Raw genomic sequence first — 18,919 nt, forward strand, 5'->3', positions numbered from 1 at the left:
GACCACTGCCTCCTGGTCAAAGTATAGGTTTCGCAGTAGAATAATCAAGTGTTCTGGGATTCCCATCCTTCTCAGAGTCAGCCACAGTTTGTTATGGTCCACACAGTGAAACACCTTTGCATAATCAATGAAGCACAGATAGACATTCCTCTGGTACTCCCTGCTTTCAGCCAAGATCCATCTAACATTAGCTACAATATCCCTAGTACCACAACCCCTTCTAAACCCAGCCTGGACTTCTGGCAGTTCTCTGCTACTGTGCTGTTCTCGTCGTTTTTGGATAATCTTCAGCAGAATCTTGCTTTCATGTGAAATCAACGATCTTGTTCTACAGTTCCATACTCTGTTGGGTCACCTTTCTTTGGAATGGGAACAAATATAGATCTCTTCCAGTCAGTTGGCAAAGTGGGTGTTCTCCAGGTTTCTTGGCACAACTTGGTGAGCACATCCAGGGCAGCAACTGTTAGCTGAAATATGTCAATTGGTATACCATCTATTCCTGGGGCCTTATTTTTGCTATTTCCTTCAAAGCAGCTTGAATTTCTTCCTCCATCACCATAGGCTCTTGCTCATATGTTGTTTCATTAAATTCTTCTGTGTCTGCCAATTCCTTTCAATACAATGACTCAGTATATTCTTTCCATCTTCTTTTGATACCACCTGGATCATTTAATATTCTGCCTAAAGCATCCCTGATTATAGTAACTCCAGGTTTAATTTGTTCTTCACTTCCTTAAGCTAAAGAAATGCTATGCGAGTCCAACCCTTTTGGTTTTCTGACTCCAGCTCCTTGCACACTTCATTGTAATATTTTACTTTGTCATCCCACGCTGCCTTTTGGAATCTTCTGTTCAGGTCTTTAGTGTCTTGAATTCTTCCTTGTACTTTGGCTTCTCTGTGCTCCAGTGCAATATTCAGTTTCTTCTTACATCCATTTTGGTCTTTTCTTCCTCTTCTGTCTTTGTAATGTACCTTTGCACTCTACTTGGATGATACCCTTGATATCCTCCCACAACTCATCTGGTCTTCGTTCATTCATGTTCAAGGACTCAAACCTGTTCTTGAGATGGTTCTGAAATTCAGGTGGGATAGACTCAAAGTTATATTTTGGTTCCCATGGACTCGGTTTAATTTTCCTCAGCTTCAGCTTGAACTCGCATATGAGTAGTTGGCGGTCTGTTCCACAATCAGGCCTAGTTTTCACAGCTGATATTAAGCGTCTCCAGTGGTTCCTTCCACAGATGTAATCGATCTGATTCCTATGCATACCATCAGGTGAGATCCATGCATATAACCTGCATTTATGTCTCTTAAAAATGTGTTTGCACCTTTCTACGAAGATGGTACCGAAAGCAAAGAAGGAAGCCCCTGCTCCTCCCAAAACTGAAGACAAAGCAAAGGCATTAAAGGCCAAGAAGGCCATCCTGAAGGGCATCCACAGCCAAAAAAAAAAGAAGATCTGCACATCACCCACCTTCTGGAGGCCTAAGAGCTGAGACTCTGAAGGCAGCCCAAGAAGAGCGCCCCAGGAGAAACAAGCTTGACCACTGTGCCATCATCAAGTTTCCCCTGACCACTGAGTCAGCCATGAAGAAGATAGAAGATAACAACACACTTGTGTTCATTGTGGATGTCAAGGCCAACAAGCATCAAATTAAACAAGCTGTAAAGAAGCTCTTTGACACTGATGTGGCTAAGGTCAACACTTTGATTAGGCCTGATGAAGAGAAGAAGGCCTATGTTCGACTTGCTCCTGATTATGATGCTCTGGATGTTGCCAACAAAATTGGGATCATCTAAACTGAGTCCAGTGGGCTAATTCTAAATATAAATTTTTCTCAAAAAGAAAAAAAAGTGTTTGCGATGAATAAGTCACTGATTGTGCAAAATTCAGTCATTCTATCTCCAGCTCCATTTCTGTCTCTGAGTCCATATTTTCCGACTACTGATTCTTCTTCTCTGTTCCCAACTTTTGCATATAGGATCAAAATTTGACCCTGAAATTATTTTCCATTTTGATCTTATCTAAAAGAAATAGCAGTGGCTACTATCCATTTACTCAAATATCTGAGTCGCTACTATGACCCAGACAATGTTCAAGGCATCACACTTGGCATCACGATGCATTATCCTAGTGAGGAAAACACAATACTTAACCAGACATATGCCAGGGAGTAGCTTGTGTCCTGAGAGGCGGGGGGCAGGGGGTGGTGGTGGAATCAAGATGGGAAGCAAAGATGTTTTATAGGCAAGAGTGTTTAGAGAAGATCTCCCTAGCACTAGGAAGCACAGAACCACACTGGGTAGATGGAGATGCCAGCAAGCACAAGAGTTTTCTGCGTTAGGAATAGGCCGTAGAGCATCCGGAGAACAGGCAGAAAGATGAACGTGTGCAGAGCACAGAAAACGAGAGCAGGAGCTAGAGGCGAAATAGGCTGACAGGGTGTAATGCCTCCCAGAACTGCATTCCCGTTCACTTGTCTACACGGAAGGACGGGAGAGGAAGATAAGGAAGGTAACCCGAGCTAAGTTCAGCCCCAAGCTACTGTCCGAGAACTTTCTTCTTGAATTGGCTCTAAGACATCCTGAGCTCTGCAGTGCCATTCTCCTCTGAGTCACCTCTGGCCTTGCTGCCTTTGAAGCACCTTTCTCTTTCAAGGGTTTTAAGCTCTGACCACTGCAGTAAGAATGGTGAACGTTATAAGGACTTGGCCACTCTCCTATTGAACAGACCTCGTTAAGGACTACTGAACTGCATGATGAACTACAGATTCCAAACATATCAATGAACAGATCTGAAGAGAGGCTAGAAATGGATTCAATTTAATAAATTATTCTGTTATTAAGTACTAATTGATTTTATCAATCCCATGCTTTCAACTGTCAAACTCAAAGAAAGTCAATATTCCCTCCCTTCCCCAACAAATGGCCACAAGATTCTCTTTAATTGCTTCCATTATTCAGTCATTCAATAAATCTTTGCCAAGTGCCTGCTCTGGGGTGGCACTGTGCCAAGTGTTGAGGCTCCAGTGTTTAATAAAGTTGAACAAGTCTCTCTCCTCACAGAACTCAAAAGGTAGTGAAAATTCTATTTTCCTGAGACTACGACAATGAACCTTATAAATACTCGATTCTCCAGTTTTGACCTTGCAGCCTCTTCAGGTCACTCCTTTCTCCTAATACTTCCCCTCCAGCCAGAGAGAGGGCTTTCCATGGTAGACGTGGGGAGGGGCACTGAGAGTATACCATTTGCTTCATTCCACCTCTAGGGCAAGATCTGAGCAGCAAACTTTATATGCAATGCCTCATTTGACTCTCACAACAGGAAAAGTACAGCTAACCCTGATGGGTACCAGGCTGCCACTCAACTGTCAGGTCATCATGCTGTGGTGTCTTGCCTATTGCTATGATGTTGGAAGCTACACCACCAGTATTTCAAAAACCAGCACAGTTATCCATGGTGGACAGACAGGTTTCAAGAGAAAAGGCCTGATAATGTATTTACAAAAATTAGCCAATGAAAACTTCAGATCCCAACAGATACTGTCCAACTAACTTGCTTTGGACACATCACTGGAAGGGATCAGCCCCTGAAGGAGGACACTATGTTTGGTGAAGAAGAAATAAGAGACAGCGAGGGTGTAGGGCATCGTGGGTGAGAGGGACAACATCTACAATAACAGGCTCAGTCTTGTTAGGGATTATGAGGATGACACAGGACCAATCAGCATTTTGCTCTTCTATAAAAGAACAGCATGAGTCAGAGTCAAGTTGGGGAGTTAGCACTACTAACCCAAAGGCTGTGTATGTCTCTGCAGCACTTGGATCCACCAACAGTTCTGGGGGAGAAAGATGGGCTGTCTCTTCCAGTGACATTTACAGCCTCAGAAACCTGCTGCAGGGTCAGCTATGAGTCAGTTCCAACTTGAAGTTGACAGCAGTAGCTAAGTATCTATCCAACATCCAACTGTGATGAATGTTAATTATATGTCAGGCACTGTTCTCAATATTTTATATGTATTACCACATCTAACTCTGACTTGTAGGTACTTTACAACCTCTCTTATATAGATGAAACTGAAACCTGCCATGGCTACAAGCCAGAAAGAAATAGGGCTAAGACTAAGCCTTTCAGGGCTCAATTCTCAAAAACCATGCCATACAGCAGCCCTGTCAACTCACCCTTCTCTAAGTTACATAGCTTGTAAGTAACAGAGTCGAGATAAAATCCAAACCATTAGATTCCAGAGGGCACAGGTTTAACACCAAATTAGTATAATCTAATATTACACAGTCTAGAAAGTCCTCAGGCCCCTTTCAGGGAGCCCATAAGGGTGCAATTATTTTTACAGAAAAGCCAAAATGCTACTAGCCTGTTTCATTCTTTACCTCTCAGGAGTAAACAGTGGAGCTTTCTGGGGCTGTGATATATGATGATGATGTCCGCACTCTGAGAGCTAATACATAAGTTATTATTTATTCTTGTGTTTTAAAATTATCTATTTTTCTGAATAAGCCTTGTTGTCTACATTACTTACACCATCATCATTTGTTAATATACTATAGTCATGTAAGTCATATCACTGGGGAAACTGGATGACAATGCATGGATTCTATACTACTCTTTTTGCAACATTCTGGAGTTCTGAATTCCTCAATAAATTATACTGCCTTCTCCTTTCTAGGTAAGGAGAAATAGTTAGAGATTAAACTGGAAATGTGGTGATCAGAGTTGTTGTTGGAATGTGCCATCAACTCATAGGGCTTGCAACTCACAGAGACCCAATGCACAACAGCTCTGAACACTGCTCTATTCTGAGCCAACCTTATTGTCTCTGACACATCTACTCCAATTACCCCAATAACTGAATCATCTATCTCATTGAAGGTCTTCCACTTTTGCGCTATCCCTCCACTCTCCCAAGCATGATGTCCCTCTCCAAGGGCTGGTCTCTCCTTGAAACATGTCCAAAGTATGTCAGACAGGGCTTCAGAAACTTTGCCTCCAACAAGCAGCCTGGTTTCAACCTCACCAAGATGAACCTGTTTTCCTGGCAGTCCATAGTATAGTCAATATTCTTCTCTAGCACCACAGCTCCAAGGCATCAATTCTCCTTTTATCATCCCTAGTCATTGTCCAGCTTTCTGATGCATAGCACATAATTGTGAAGATCATGGCTTGGATAAGGCACACCTTAGTCTCCAGACTGACATCGTTGTTCTTCATTACTCTAGAAAGTTCCCTGACAGCAGACTTTCCCAATGCAATTAGTGTTTTGATTTCCTGGCTGCTGGTAGCAAGACTGTTGACTGTGGAGCCAAGCAAACTAAAGGTCTCAACAATCTCAATCTCTTCACCATCTATCATGATGCTACCAATTGGACCAGTGAGTAAGAATCTTGTTTTCTTCAATTTCTTCATGTTGAGGAGCTTCAAACCATATGGAGGCCTGCAGTTCTTGACATTCTGCAGCAAGTGCTTCAGGTCCTCCTTAGATTCAGCAAGCAGGGTTGTGTCATCTGCATAATGCAGGCTGTTGGTGAGTCTTCTTCCTCCAATCCTGATGCTACTCTCCTCATAGAGCCCAGCCTTCTGGATGATCTGTTCTGCATATAGATTGAAAAGGTGTGGAGACAGGGCACATCCCTGGCATACACCCTTCCCAATTTTAAACCATGCAATGTTTCCTTGCTCTGTTCTGACAACTGCCTCCTGGTCCAAGTATATGATGAGTACTTCATCCACATAGTCATGTCCCTTCTCTCTTTCTGAGTAAAACTGTGGAGCTGCTTCTAATTAGCAGTAATGGTTTCATGGCAAATTAAAGACACTCTCATGGTACAAATGATTAACAGTGTGGCTGCTAAAAGTTTGGCAGTTCAAACTCACTGAGAAGCTCAATGGGAGGAAGAATTGACAATCTGATTACATGAAGATTATAGTCAAGAAAACCATGGAATTTCTCCTCTGTTACATTAGGTCCACAATGCTCAAAAGCTCTGGTGGCTTAGTGCATAGAGTCACACTGCTAACCCAAAAGTCACACATCTCTCTGATGGTTCAAATCCACTCCACCACGGGCTCCTCAGAAGAAAGAAAGGCAATCTCCTTCCATGCAATGAAGGTCAGTGATGAGTCATTTCTGACTTGATGGCAATGAGTTTAACTTTGATAATGAGACTCAACAGCACACAGGAACAATAATAATACTAATTATTATTTTTTAATAATGCTAATTATTAAAAAAATAATATAATAATACTAATTATTAAAGGCAGATGGATATCTGGGCTGTTTCCATGTTTCTGCGATGGTGAATAATGCTGCTGTGAACATTGGTGTACAAGTCTCCATTTGTGCTTCAGTTCTCATTTTCTTGGGGTATATTTCAAGCAATGGAATAGCTGGTTCATATGGAATTTCTATGTTCAGCTTTTTGAGGAAGGCCAGACTGCCTTCCAGAGTGGTTGTACCATTGTACAATCCTACCAACAATGTATCAATGTAACAATGTTCCTATCCCTCCAGATCCTTTCCAAAATTTACTACTTGCTGGGATGTCCAACCACAATCAAATGAGGAATTATGGTATATTCACAAAATGGAATACAATGTACCACACAGGAATAATGATTTTGTAAATTATTACCTAACTTGGGAGGGACTGGAAAGCATTATGCTTAGTGAACTAAACTGGTCCCATAAGAACAAATATTATATAAAATCATTTTTATAGAATGAATATGAGGATCCAAGGGGGGCGAGGGTGGAAACAGAGGGGTGAGGATGTGAGGGAGTAGAGAGGAATTAATCATGGGGTCTAAAAATTTGATGGGTACGGGGGGCAAGGGAAATGGAAAGGATCTCGTGTGAAAACAATGTATTTTAAAAAAATGTAGAAAAAACCCCACTGTATTCAAATATTGTAAATAAACTAGTATAAAAATAATGTAAAATGTAATGTATAGGAATGATTGTATGAAACACAATGTAAATGAAAGATTATGTAAAATACAATGTATATGAATGGGGGGGAAAGACAAATGGAGTAAAGATTAAAACAGTCAATTATTTCATCTACTTAGATCCACTATCAACACTCTTGAGTACTAGCAATCAAGAGATCAGGAGACATACAGCATTGACAAAGTCCACTGTCAAGGAGTTCTCCAGATTACTGAGGAGCAAAGATGTCAGTCTAAAGACTAAGGTATGTCTGAGTCAGGTCATGGTCTTTTCAATCACTTGCTATGCATCTGACAGCTGGACAATTAATAAGAATCACAGAAAAATTTTACTTTTGAGTTAAAGTTGTTGGAGAAGAGTACAGAATATCCCCTAGTCTGCCAATAAAAAAATAAACTAACAAACAAACAGGTATGTCTTGGAGAACATACAGCCACAGTCCTGCTTATAGGTAAGGATGGAGAAACTTTGTCTCACATATTTTCAGCATGTTGCTAAAAGAGGCTATTCCTTGGAAAGGAACATCATGCTTAGAGAAGTGAGCAAAAGAGAGGAAGACCCTCAACAAGATATTTTGACAGTGACTGCAGCAAAGAGCTTAAGTGCATCAGAGATGATGAGGATGGTACAGGATAGGACAGGGTTCAGATCTATTCACAGAGTTGCTATGAGTTGTACTCAACTTGGCAGCATCTAACAACAACATTAAAGGCAAATGAGCAAAATATACTAGAATTAACTGAGATCAGTTACACTGGTTTCAGAACATTAAACAAAAAGCCATTTTCTTACTGCCAAAGTCACCATATGAACTAATTTAGGGACAGAAAGTAATAACTAGAGGAGAGTTCTTACCCACTAGCTGTGAAACCACTGAAGGTCTCAAAAACACAGATTTGTTCAAAGATCTCATATCACCAGAGTGTCTTTGCATTTCAGCCTCTGCCTAACCAAGAAGACCCTGGCAGGCCTATTCATTGGAAAAGGACATCATGCTTGGAAAGGTGGAGGGTCAGTGCAAGAGAGGAAAGACCCTGAGCCAGATGGATTGACACAGTGACTGCAGTAGGGTGTCAGAGATGATGAGGATGGCACAGGATAGCGCAGGGTCAGACCTGTTAACAGGGTCATTATGAGTCATACTCAACACAATAGCACCTAGCAAGAACAATAATAATACTGGAGAGTGACTGTAATGAGTGAAGAAAAACACTTAACTAAATACTGCTCACTGTTAAAAAATATTTCATACTATATTCATAAGACATGTATTATGTTAGGGTACAAAGAACAAACCAGGGTATATTGTTGTTGTTCTGTGCCATTGAGTGGCTTACAACTCATAGCAGCCCTATGTACAACAGCCATAAATCCAGGTCTATCCTGTGGCAACTTTGTTTCTTACACACCTAACCCCATTACCCTTGTCACTGAATCAGTCCATCTCATAAAAGGTATTTCTCTCTTGGGCTGTCCCTCCACCCTCCCAAGTATGATGTCTCTCTCTAAGACTCCGCACTCCTTGCAACATGCCCAAACTATGTCAGATGAAGCTTCAGAACCCTTGCCTCCAAGGAGCAGCATGGTTTTACCCTCCCCACAACAAACCTTTTTGTTCTCCTAGCCGTCCATGGTATATTCAATACTCTTTTCCAGCACCAGAGTTCAAAGGCATCAAATCTCCTTCTATCATTGCTAGTCACTGTCCAGCTTTCTGATGTATTGCAAGTAATGGTGGAAAACTATAGCCTGGATCATGCACTCCTTAGTCTCCAGAAAGACATCATTGATCTTCAGTCTCTGGCAGAAGTCCCTGACAGCAGATGTTCCCAATGCAATTTGTCTTTTGATTTCCTGGCTGCTGGTTCCAAGAGTGTTGACTGTGGAGCCAAGCAATCTAAAGCTGTTAACAATCTCACTGTGTATCATGCCTGATGTTGCCAATCAACCCAAAGATTAGAATCTTTCTTTTCTTGATGTTGAGGAGCTTCAATCTATATTGAAGGCTGCAGACCTTGACCTTCAGGTCCTCCTCAGTTTCAGCAAGCAGGGTTGTACAGCATTCTATCTGGTTAAGGACTGAGTATAAATGCAATAACAATAAGCAAATGGGGACACACAACAACAACAACAACAACAAAATCCATACACATCTTTAGAAAAGGAACAGGATTCAAACAGTTACAAAACGTAACACTTTAAATATGTACATGGGAGCCCTGGTAGCTTAGTAGATAAAGAGTTGTGCTGCCAAGCCAAAGGCTTGAAATTTTAATCTACCAGCTGCTCTATGGGAAGAAATGGGGAATCTCCTCCCATGAGATTTATTGCCTCTGAAAAGCTACTGCAAGATCAGCCATGAGTCATTTCTGAATCAACAGTACTTGATTACAACACAAGAAGTGGGTAGATTTGCACTGTCAAACCCAAAGGAAGGTGGTTCAAATCCACCAGCTGCTCTAAGAAAGAATGATGAGCTATCTTCTCCTGTGAAATTTAAAGCCTCTGGAAGTCCACTAGAAGGTCAGCTATGTCAGGTCCAACCTGACAGCAATGACAGTTGCACGGCTCTTTCAATAAACAAGCATCAAGGGGAAAAAAGACATCCATCATGCTGGGAAAGACAGAGGATAAAGGAAAGACAGGAAGAGATGGACTGACAAGGTGACAACAATGGATTTGAGTTTGACATAGATTGTGAGGATGGTACAAGACATTAGATCTGCTGTTCAGAGTCTCTACAAACAGCAGTCCATTTGAAAGCATCTAACAATAACTTTCCAAAATCTGACAAGTTCATTATGTGTGCAACTGAAGAAACTGTTCTCAATACAGGGTTAACTTCAGTCATGAAAAACACTATCACGTTCTTGACCCTTACAATTCAGCTCCATACTACAGCAAAAGTGATATGCAACTGTCCAGTGGCTTCTCCCTGCACTTAGAATAAGACATAAACTCCTTCCGATGACCTTTTGTGCCCTCTAAACCTGGCCCTTGCCTCCCATATCAACGTCATTTTGTTTAAAAGTCCCAGATGCTTGCCAAAATCTATCCACTGTGCCTTGGATCACCCAGTTCATTCCCACCTGAGGGCTTTTGCACTTACTGTTTGTTCACTGCCTAGAATTCGCTCACTCATTTAGCTGCTTTCTTGTAATTACTTCAGTCTCAATTCTAATATCAATCATCTCAGAACAACATGCTCTGACCACGGAATCCAGGACCCCGCTTCTTCTCCCATTAATCTTTATTACAGCTCCCTGTAGCACTGTCTGTACAGTACTTTGTACTGTGTCAAGTTGAAGTTACCTTCTCTTCCTACTTTTAAATTCTCTCCTTCTAGGACTGGAGGAAGACTCGTCGATAACCTGCATTATGCAGATGACATAGCCTTTCTTGCCAAAATTAAGGAAGACCCCAGGCATTTCCTACAGTAGGTCAAGGACTACAGCCTTCATTATGGACTGACGCTCCTCAACACCAAGAAAAAGACACTCACTATTGAGCCAATTAGTAAAATCTTGATAGAAGATGAAGAGACAGAGATTATTAACAGCTTTAGTTTATTTGGCTCCACAATCAACCCTCTTGGAACCAGCAGCCAGGAAATCAAAAGACAAACTGCACTGGGAACATCTGTTGTCAGGGACCGCTCCAAAGTACTGAAGAGCAATGATGTCATTCTGGAGACTAAGGTGTACATGATCCAAGCTACAGTCTTCAAAATTACTTGTAATACATGACCAGGGATGATAGAAGGAGATTTGATGCCTTTGAGCTGTGGTGCTGGAGAAGAGTACTGAATATACCATGGACTGCTAGGAGAACAAACAGGTTTGTCCTGGAAAGGGTAAAACCAGGCTGCTGCTTGGAGGCAAGGATTCTGAAGCTTCATCTGACATAGTTTGGGCATGTTGCAAAGAGGACCCAGTCCTTAGAAAGGAATATCATACCTGGGAGAGTAAAGGGACAGAGCAAGAGAAGAAGGCTCTGGATGAGATGGACTGACTCGGTGACTGGGGTAGTGGGGGTAGGTGTGTCAGAGACAATAAGGTTGGCTCAAGATAGAGCAAAAATCAGAGCTGCAACTTGACGGCACATAACAACAACAACATAGCTAAAGGCTTCCAAATCCTTGCCCTGTTTCCTGCGGATGCTACAACACCTGTTTATGAGATGCAGACAGGGCCTGAAAAGAATGACTCAATTTAGTCACAGCTGAAGCAAGGGAAGTATGGAGAGCTTATTACAATGAGTTCACCGACTAATGAACTCAGATTTGTAGCATCCAGAAATTAAGTGCTTTTACTAGCCTTACAGCAAAACTGGAAGGTTAAATTGCTAATGCTAATAACATAGATTAGTGATCAAGCTGTTAAAATGCTGCAATCATAAGCCACTATATTGACAGGAAGCTCCAATTATGAGTAACAGCAATTTGAGTTATGTAATTCACAGCCTGTTGAGGCCATTTCAATTCACAATGACCCTGAAGAACCAAGAAGAACTGACCCATGAGGTTTCTGAGGCTGCAGATCTTTACAAGAGGTGACTGCTTCGTCTTTCTCCAACAGAGTAGCTGGTGGATTCAAACTGCCAAACTTTTCGTTAGCAGCCAAACACTTTTTAAGTCTCACTGTGCCATGAGGGCTCCTCTTCTAAAAGGAAAACAATCCAATGTGACTCAGGGAATCTGTAATCAAGGCCGCTGTGTTACATAATAGGGTGATACACAGACACTGCAGCTCTTTTGGGCACCTGATGTGACTGCAGTGCTTGCCAACCTGAGTAACAAGGAGGTGTGGTCAAGTGAATATCTGGCCAAGTAACATGGGCAGAAGTGATACTTGTTGGAAAAAAGTCATCATCTTCTGTTCTTAAGTACCACGACAGCAGAGCTGCCTGTCAATCCACTGAACCTCTGGAGTTACTGTCACCTCAACACGTCCCAGCTTCTCCTAACTGCTGCAGCAATATAGCATGCGGGCCTAGAGCACAGGCTTTGGGATCTGGCGGGCCTGGGTTTGAACTAGAGCGCTTTTATTCTGTTTGATCATGAGCAGGTCATGGCCACTTCTCGGTACTTTAATGTCTTCACCTGTAAAATTAAAGCTATGAAATTCACATTTCATAGAGCGGTTGTAAAGAATAAATGCACAAGAGAACCTATACAAAATACAGAGTCCTGGGTAGCAGAGATGGCTACTCACTCAAGTTCATGAAAGGCTGGCAGTTTGATTCCACCCAAAGGCACTAATGAAAAAAACCCGGGTGATTTGCTTCCAAAAGGGCGTGGCCTTGAAAACTCTATAGAGTGTGGTTCTACTTTAACATGGCAGACATCATTTCACGCCAATGGGTTTGGCATATATTCAGTGCTTAGAAGAGAACCTGGTATGAGTTAAGGATTCAGTGCAGAGTAAATGGTATTAAACTCTACAACATCTACTTTAAGCCACTATGAACATGTATCTTCATTACAGAAATTAGCTTGTCTCAAATATTCCATTAAAAAATAATATGGCATTCCAAAGTCTAGATTTAATGAAAAGAGTTACTTAAAAAGTTCTTAAGTTTCCAAGATAAAGGGAGAAAGACTGGGGAAGGAAAGCACTAGAAATCGCAAAAGTTAAGCATCTGTATAGGTATGGACTATGGTAGGATTTGAAAGTGAAAAGAAAAAGGAGACAGAGAAGAGGAAATAAAATTATTCTTACTCTTGCCTACCAACCAGGCAGGAACCAGAAGAAAAAAGACACACATGCAAGGCAAGCTGGGTTCTAAATTGGTAAAAGAGAAGATATGGGTAAGTACAGCATGAAAGACAAAACCAGAAAAGATCAAAAGAAAATGTGGGGCTGGAAACTTCATAGAGCCTCAGGGTTAGAGTTCAGGGGAGAGCCTGAGAGGCTATTACACCAGAAAGGATTCAGAACAGATTTGACCTGATTAAGAGTTAGGGCTACATTGTTGTTGCTGTTGTTGGGTACGACTCATAGCAACCCTCTAAGCAACAGATCTGAACCTTGTACTGTCCTGTGTCGTCCTCACGATCTCACATACACTCAGACTCATTGCTGCAGTCACTGTCTACCCTCTTTTGCAATCCCTCCCCAAGGAAAAGCCTCTCCTAGCAGCAACCCCAAAGTATGTGAGACAAAGCTTTATCATCTTTGCCTCCACGGAGTGCTCTGTCTGCACCTTCTCCAAGACATACCTGTTTGTTCCTTTGGCAGGTCATGGAATATTCTGTATTCTTCTCCCACACTATAGCTCAAAGGGATCAACTCTTCTTCTGTCATCCTTATTCACTGTCCAGCTCTCAGATGCATAGTAAGTGACTGAAAAGACCATGGCCTGAATCAGACAGTCCATAGTCCTCAAACTGACATCTCTCCTCAATAATGTGGAGATCCCAGACTTTCCCAATAAATACATCTTCTGATGCTGATACCATGTGTATTGATTGTGGATCCAAGCAAGATGAAGCTGTTGGCAGTTTCAATCTCTTCTCCATCTATCATCATGTAGCTTATTGGTCCAGTGGCAAGGATTTTTATTTTCTTGAAGTTGAGATGAAATCCACATTGAAGGATGCACTCTTTGATCTTCTTCAGCAAGCACTTCAAGTCCTCCTCACTCTGAGCAAGTAAGGTTGTATCATCCGCATAATACAGGTTATTGAGGAGTCTTCTTCCAATCTTGCTGCCATAGTCTTCTTCCTGGAGTCTAGCTTCTCAAATATTTGCTTAACATACAAACTGAATCAGTATGGAGAAGGGATATGCATACCTTTCCTAATTTTGAATCACATAGTGTTTCCTTGCCCTGTTCACACAACAGCCTCTTGGTATAGGTATAGCTTTTGCATGAGCACAAGTAAGTGTTCTGGGATTTCCATCCATGTCAATGGTTAGCCATAATTCGTTATGACCCACATAGTTAATGCCTTTGCACAGTCAAAAAAGCACAAAGAGACATTCTTCTAGTATTCTTAGCTCTCAGCCAGGATCCATCTGACATCAGCAATGATATCCCTGGTGCCAAAGCATCTTCTAAAACCAGCCTGAACCTCTGGCAGTTCTCTGTCTACACTCTGTTCTGGCCATTTTTTTAATGCTCTTCAGAGATATTCTGATTATATGTAATATCAATGATATTGTTCAATAATGTCCACATTTGATTGGATCACCTTCTTTGGGAATGGGAACAAATATGGCTCTCTTTCAGTCAGTGGTCCAGGCTGCTATCCTCCAAATTTCCTGGCACAGACTGGTAAGCATGTCCAAAGCTGCATCTGTTAGTTTAAACATGTCAATTGGTATCCTACTGATTCCTGTGGGCTTATTTTTTACTAATGCCTTCAGTACAGCTTTAACTTCTTCCTTCATTACCATTGACTCTTAATCATATGGTCAAACACTATAGTCTTCAATATGGATTGCATCTCAATGTCAATGCTCAAAATGCTAGGAAGTTTTAAATGCTGGATTCTTGGGGGTTCCCCCCTATAGGAAATCACTTGCAAATATTATAATAAACTCATTTCTTCCCAAAAGCTCACTATAATCTGTTCTTGTCATTATGTGACATCAAGTCAGAACCGACTCTTAGTTGACCCTCCAGATGATTTTCAGAGGCTATAAATAGCCCAGGAGGAGAGTTCATCTTTCTCCAATAGAGCAGGTGGTGGACCAAGTCACCAACCTTTGGGTTGGCAAACAGCTCCTTACCCAACAGGTCACCTGAGCTAGAGATTGATGATACCATGTAGCTAGAAACCAAGTGCATCAAAAAAGACTTAGATTTGACTGCTAAAATTCATCAACTCAATGCTGATCAATCCTAGAGAGAATAATGAACCTTAAAAGAGCCTCGGGGTTTTAATTATGTCAATCTGATTCAAACAGAAACATTCCTTTATAATATCTGGATTTTTGTATAGAGTTTTTTGAAGTTTTGCCAAGCACTTATTGCTCATTTTTGTTGGCATAAAATGAAAAAAAAAAAAAAAAAACTCAAGAGGAGAAACATAAACTGAAACAATTGTTAACGTGAAAAATTACAGGGCCAATTGTTGAAAGAATGTTCCTTTTTACCATGATGTAATAACCAGGACTAAATACCATGCAACTAATATTCCTAAAATAATGAAAACATAACAAAAGATGCTGAAAACTTTACTCATGAAAACTGGACAATTTTTATAATCCATATAAAAGTTTCATTAGTACCAGATCACTTAAATTATACCTAAATCAGAAATGTGCTAGCCATTAGGAACCTAAGAGGCCTCTTTTCCATTGATATTTGACATCTGGCATCAAAGGCGACTCTCTGCAGATATGATATTAAAACTTGTCAAAAACAAAAAGAAATTGCAAAAGCAGCCAAGAAAAGAAATGGCTATTACCACAACTCTTGTGAATGGCATGCAGACTTTTTAAAAAAATGTGCATTCACTTGATGTCGGTAGCATTCTTAAGTGAAAGTGTGACGTGTCAAACAGATATTTACTTTAGAAATGAAGTCTTACTAGTCTAATACAGTAGGAAAGATAAATCTAATTCTTAATATTACAGCTGTTGTTGTTGCTGTTGTTGTGAACCACTGAGTCAGAACAGATTCATCGTGGTTTTTCAGAGGCAGTAAATTGCATGGGAGGAGACTGCCCCTCCTTCTCCCACAAGAGCAGCTGGAAGATTCCACCTCATGCCTTTGGTATTGCAGTGCAACTTCTGACCACTAGGCCCACTAGTGCTCCCTGGATCTAATAATACCGTTCTGAATCTAAAGTCTCAGGCACTTCAAAGAAATTATTCTATACCAGCAATGTAGTGAGAGCAATGTGACTTATTTTGATTCCCGTGTGAAAGCAATCACGACCAAGCTAATCCAGAATCAAGACTCTTCTACCAGTCCCCAGGCAGGAGAAGAGCAAACTCTGTTGCATGACCGGGTTCACATTAAGAATCAATCTTAAAATAGGAAAATAAATGAAACCTATGACATATATATGCATATAACTTTGATGGATGATGACTGTGAAAAATCCGCTCTGTTCTCTTCTCCTTCCCCCATCTCACCATTTCAAAAATAATTTGCCTTCAAAAGCATGTCAGTAAATCTGCAAGTTTTAAAATAATAGAAACCATGTGCCCCATGTGTTAGCCAGATTTTTTTTTTTTTATGATGTATGGTCCTCTGCTCTAGAATAAGCGTATTTTTGATAAAGTAATGAAAAGAAAAAGAATTTATTCTCAAAAAATTCATTTCTCCAAGCAACATGGAATTGGGCTAATTAAATTCGGTCACTTAATTAAACTGATCCACTTATAAAAGCAGTTGGAAGCATGCATCTGTGAATGATAAAATGGTGTCCAAATTTTTGCAGATAAGGATATTTTAGGTCTGATAACTCTAAACTAAGCAGTAAAAATTATATATTAACTTTTAAAAAGTTTTCCCTACATAAATTTTAGTGCATTTTATGAAAACTTCAAAAGAGACTCTTTCTGACACCCATAAATTTTGATCACTGCAAGAGAAATGATACCCAGGCCAGTAAAATTAGAATCCAATTCTAGAATAAATTAAACCCACAAAACTTGTTTTACTTAACAGAACACCCTTGAGGCTATATAGAAATAACCACAGAAGAAGAATTTAATCTCCAGGTAATCCCATACCATGATGTAAAGAGAAACACATCTTACATTTAAATCTCTAGAAATCTCTAGCTTTTATTCTGTGGGCAATATTTTCAGGGACAGAACACTTGAAAACTTCTCCTGTGAACAGCCTCGGTCTCAAAACAATAACTTCAATCTTCTCTTTTCAACTAGTGTACAATTACAAAATAAAATACGTTAAAACAAAAAGCTAATAAGCTTCAAAACAAACAAAACCCCCACACTATGCTGTGGCCAAGGAAAAAGTGAAAAAGAAAAGCCTAAATTTAGATCCTCAAAAATGAGTCTGCTATTCAAGGTTTCAAAATTTAAACTCATTTTCAAAAAAAAGCAGATATTAAATGTTAATGAACAATGAACACACAGAGACACACATATGTAATATGACAACAATGACTAACTGATGGTGGTGGTGATAGTGCTATTATATGCTATCAAGTCCACTCTGACACATAGGGACCCCATAGGACAGAACAGAACTGCTCATAGGGCTTCTGGGGTTGTAATCTTAAGGGGAGCAAATCACCAGATCTTTTCTCCCTCAGCACAGCTAGTGGGTCTGAACTGTTGACCTTTTGGTTAGCAGTGCAAGTATTTAACCACTGCAACACCAGTGTGTATTAACTGACTGAATTAAAAAACAAAAATGACATTTTGGGTGGGATAAGTATGTGTTAATTATCGTTTAAAAACCAAGTACTGGTCTAACATGTAGGTAATGTATTTGTATAAATTCTTATTGTTAAACTCACCTGATTCATTTTCAATTCCTGTTGTGTTCTGTAAAGATACACACAACAAAGACACTTCTTTGATTACATGAGCCCTAAAAAGAAAAACAGACAATTGTAATATTTACCTGCCTACAAATTTTACAGTGATTTAAAACCACATACAGAAATGTAGGGTTAGCTCAAACGGCTATTCACAAACAACTCCAGGCCAGATCAACTTTAGTCTATGCTGGCTGCTTTCTCGTCAGATTTATCGTCCACAATAAAACAGATTTCTCCCTAATCTTTAGTAGGGCTTCATTATGTTCTAAAATTGAAAGCAGACTCATTAGAATGACATCAAACTTTTGCCTTGGAATTGCATCATTCCTAAGAACAAATAAATTAGTTTTGTTAATAGTCTAAAACACACAGCTTTGCTGAGTATTCTAAAACTTAATCACCCCTCTCCGTTACAGCAATATTACATTCAAAGCAAACACAATTTGACCCCACTACACAATTTTGTTTTTCCAACTTTCGAAAGAAGAAAGGTGGGTTTCCAAAGATTGACCAAAGTTTGGTCACTGTGAGGAACAGAACAAAAAACGTGCAGAAAAATGGAAATTTTTCGATGAGATGCTCAGAAAGAACTACAATGGTTCCTCTAAGATTTGTACTTAAAATATTAAGAACATAATAAAATGATGAGAAGAAATAATTTCTTATAAATGCATGTAACACACTTGCTTCTAAATAACAATCTACGAAGATGGTCCTTTCTGCAACTCATGTCTTAAGTCATTTATGTCATCATGTATTCGGAATACATGAACACCACACCACTTCAGGTCATACTTCCACTATCATATTCAAGATGTGGCCAGTACAAATACATATGCATATGATTAAGCATAATTCTTCTATTTCTTCCTGAACCTGACTGCAATAAAATCTTTCCTTCCTTGCCCTCACCACCTCTGAGACCATGCTTTACATTGTAACTTTTTGTTTTGTTATCCACCAAGGAGCATTTACTTTAAGACATTCTTCATACTGGAAGAATACCCTGCCTACCTATTGCCATGAAAACTGTTCTTTGACATTTTATCCCAGTTCTTTAATAAGGAGAGGGTCGGGGAGGGGGTTTTCTTGAGCTATTTAAACACACCCACTTGATCATATTAACCACCAAAGGCATTCTGTTTAAATGAAGGCTTGGCTGTGTATAGCAATCCAAAGTGTGGAGTGGAGGGTGGTTAATCATTGGGTCATACAATCTGATGAGTGGAGGGAGGGATGGGTAAAGGAAATAAGAAAGATCCGATAAGAAAACCAATGTATATGAACTTTATCATTAAGCCAGTATAAAATAAAAACTTTATTTAAATTAGGGGTTGGTCATCTAAGTACTTTTTAATTCATGACTGGCACAGGGAATGTATCCATATACTTTAACCAGGTAAATACTCCATAAGTAAAATTCGTGATGTTGCTATTCCAAGTTCCTCAAGCTGACTTGACTTCACAATCATGCCACATCA

Source organism: Elephantulus edwardii, unplaced genomic scaffold, assembly GCF_000299155.1.
Source record: "Elephantulus edwardii isolate Elephantulus edwardi_28Jun2011 unplaced genomic scaffold, EleEdw1.0 scaffold00028, whole genome shotgun sequence".
Classification (NCBI taxonomy): Eukaryota; Metazoa; Chordata; class Mammalia; order Macroscelidea; family Macroscelididae; genus Elephantulus; species Elephantulus edwardii.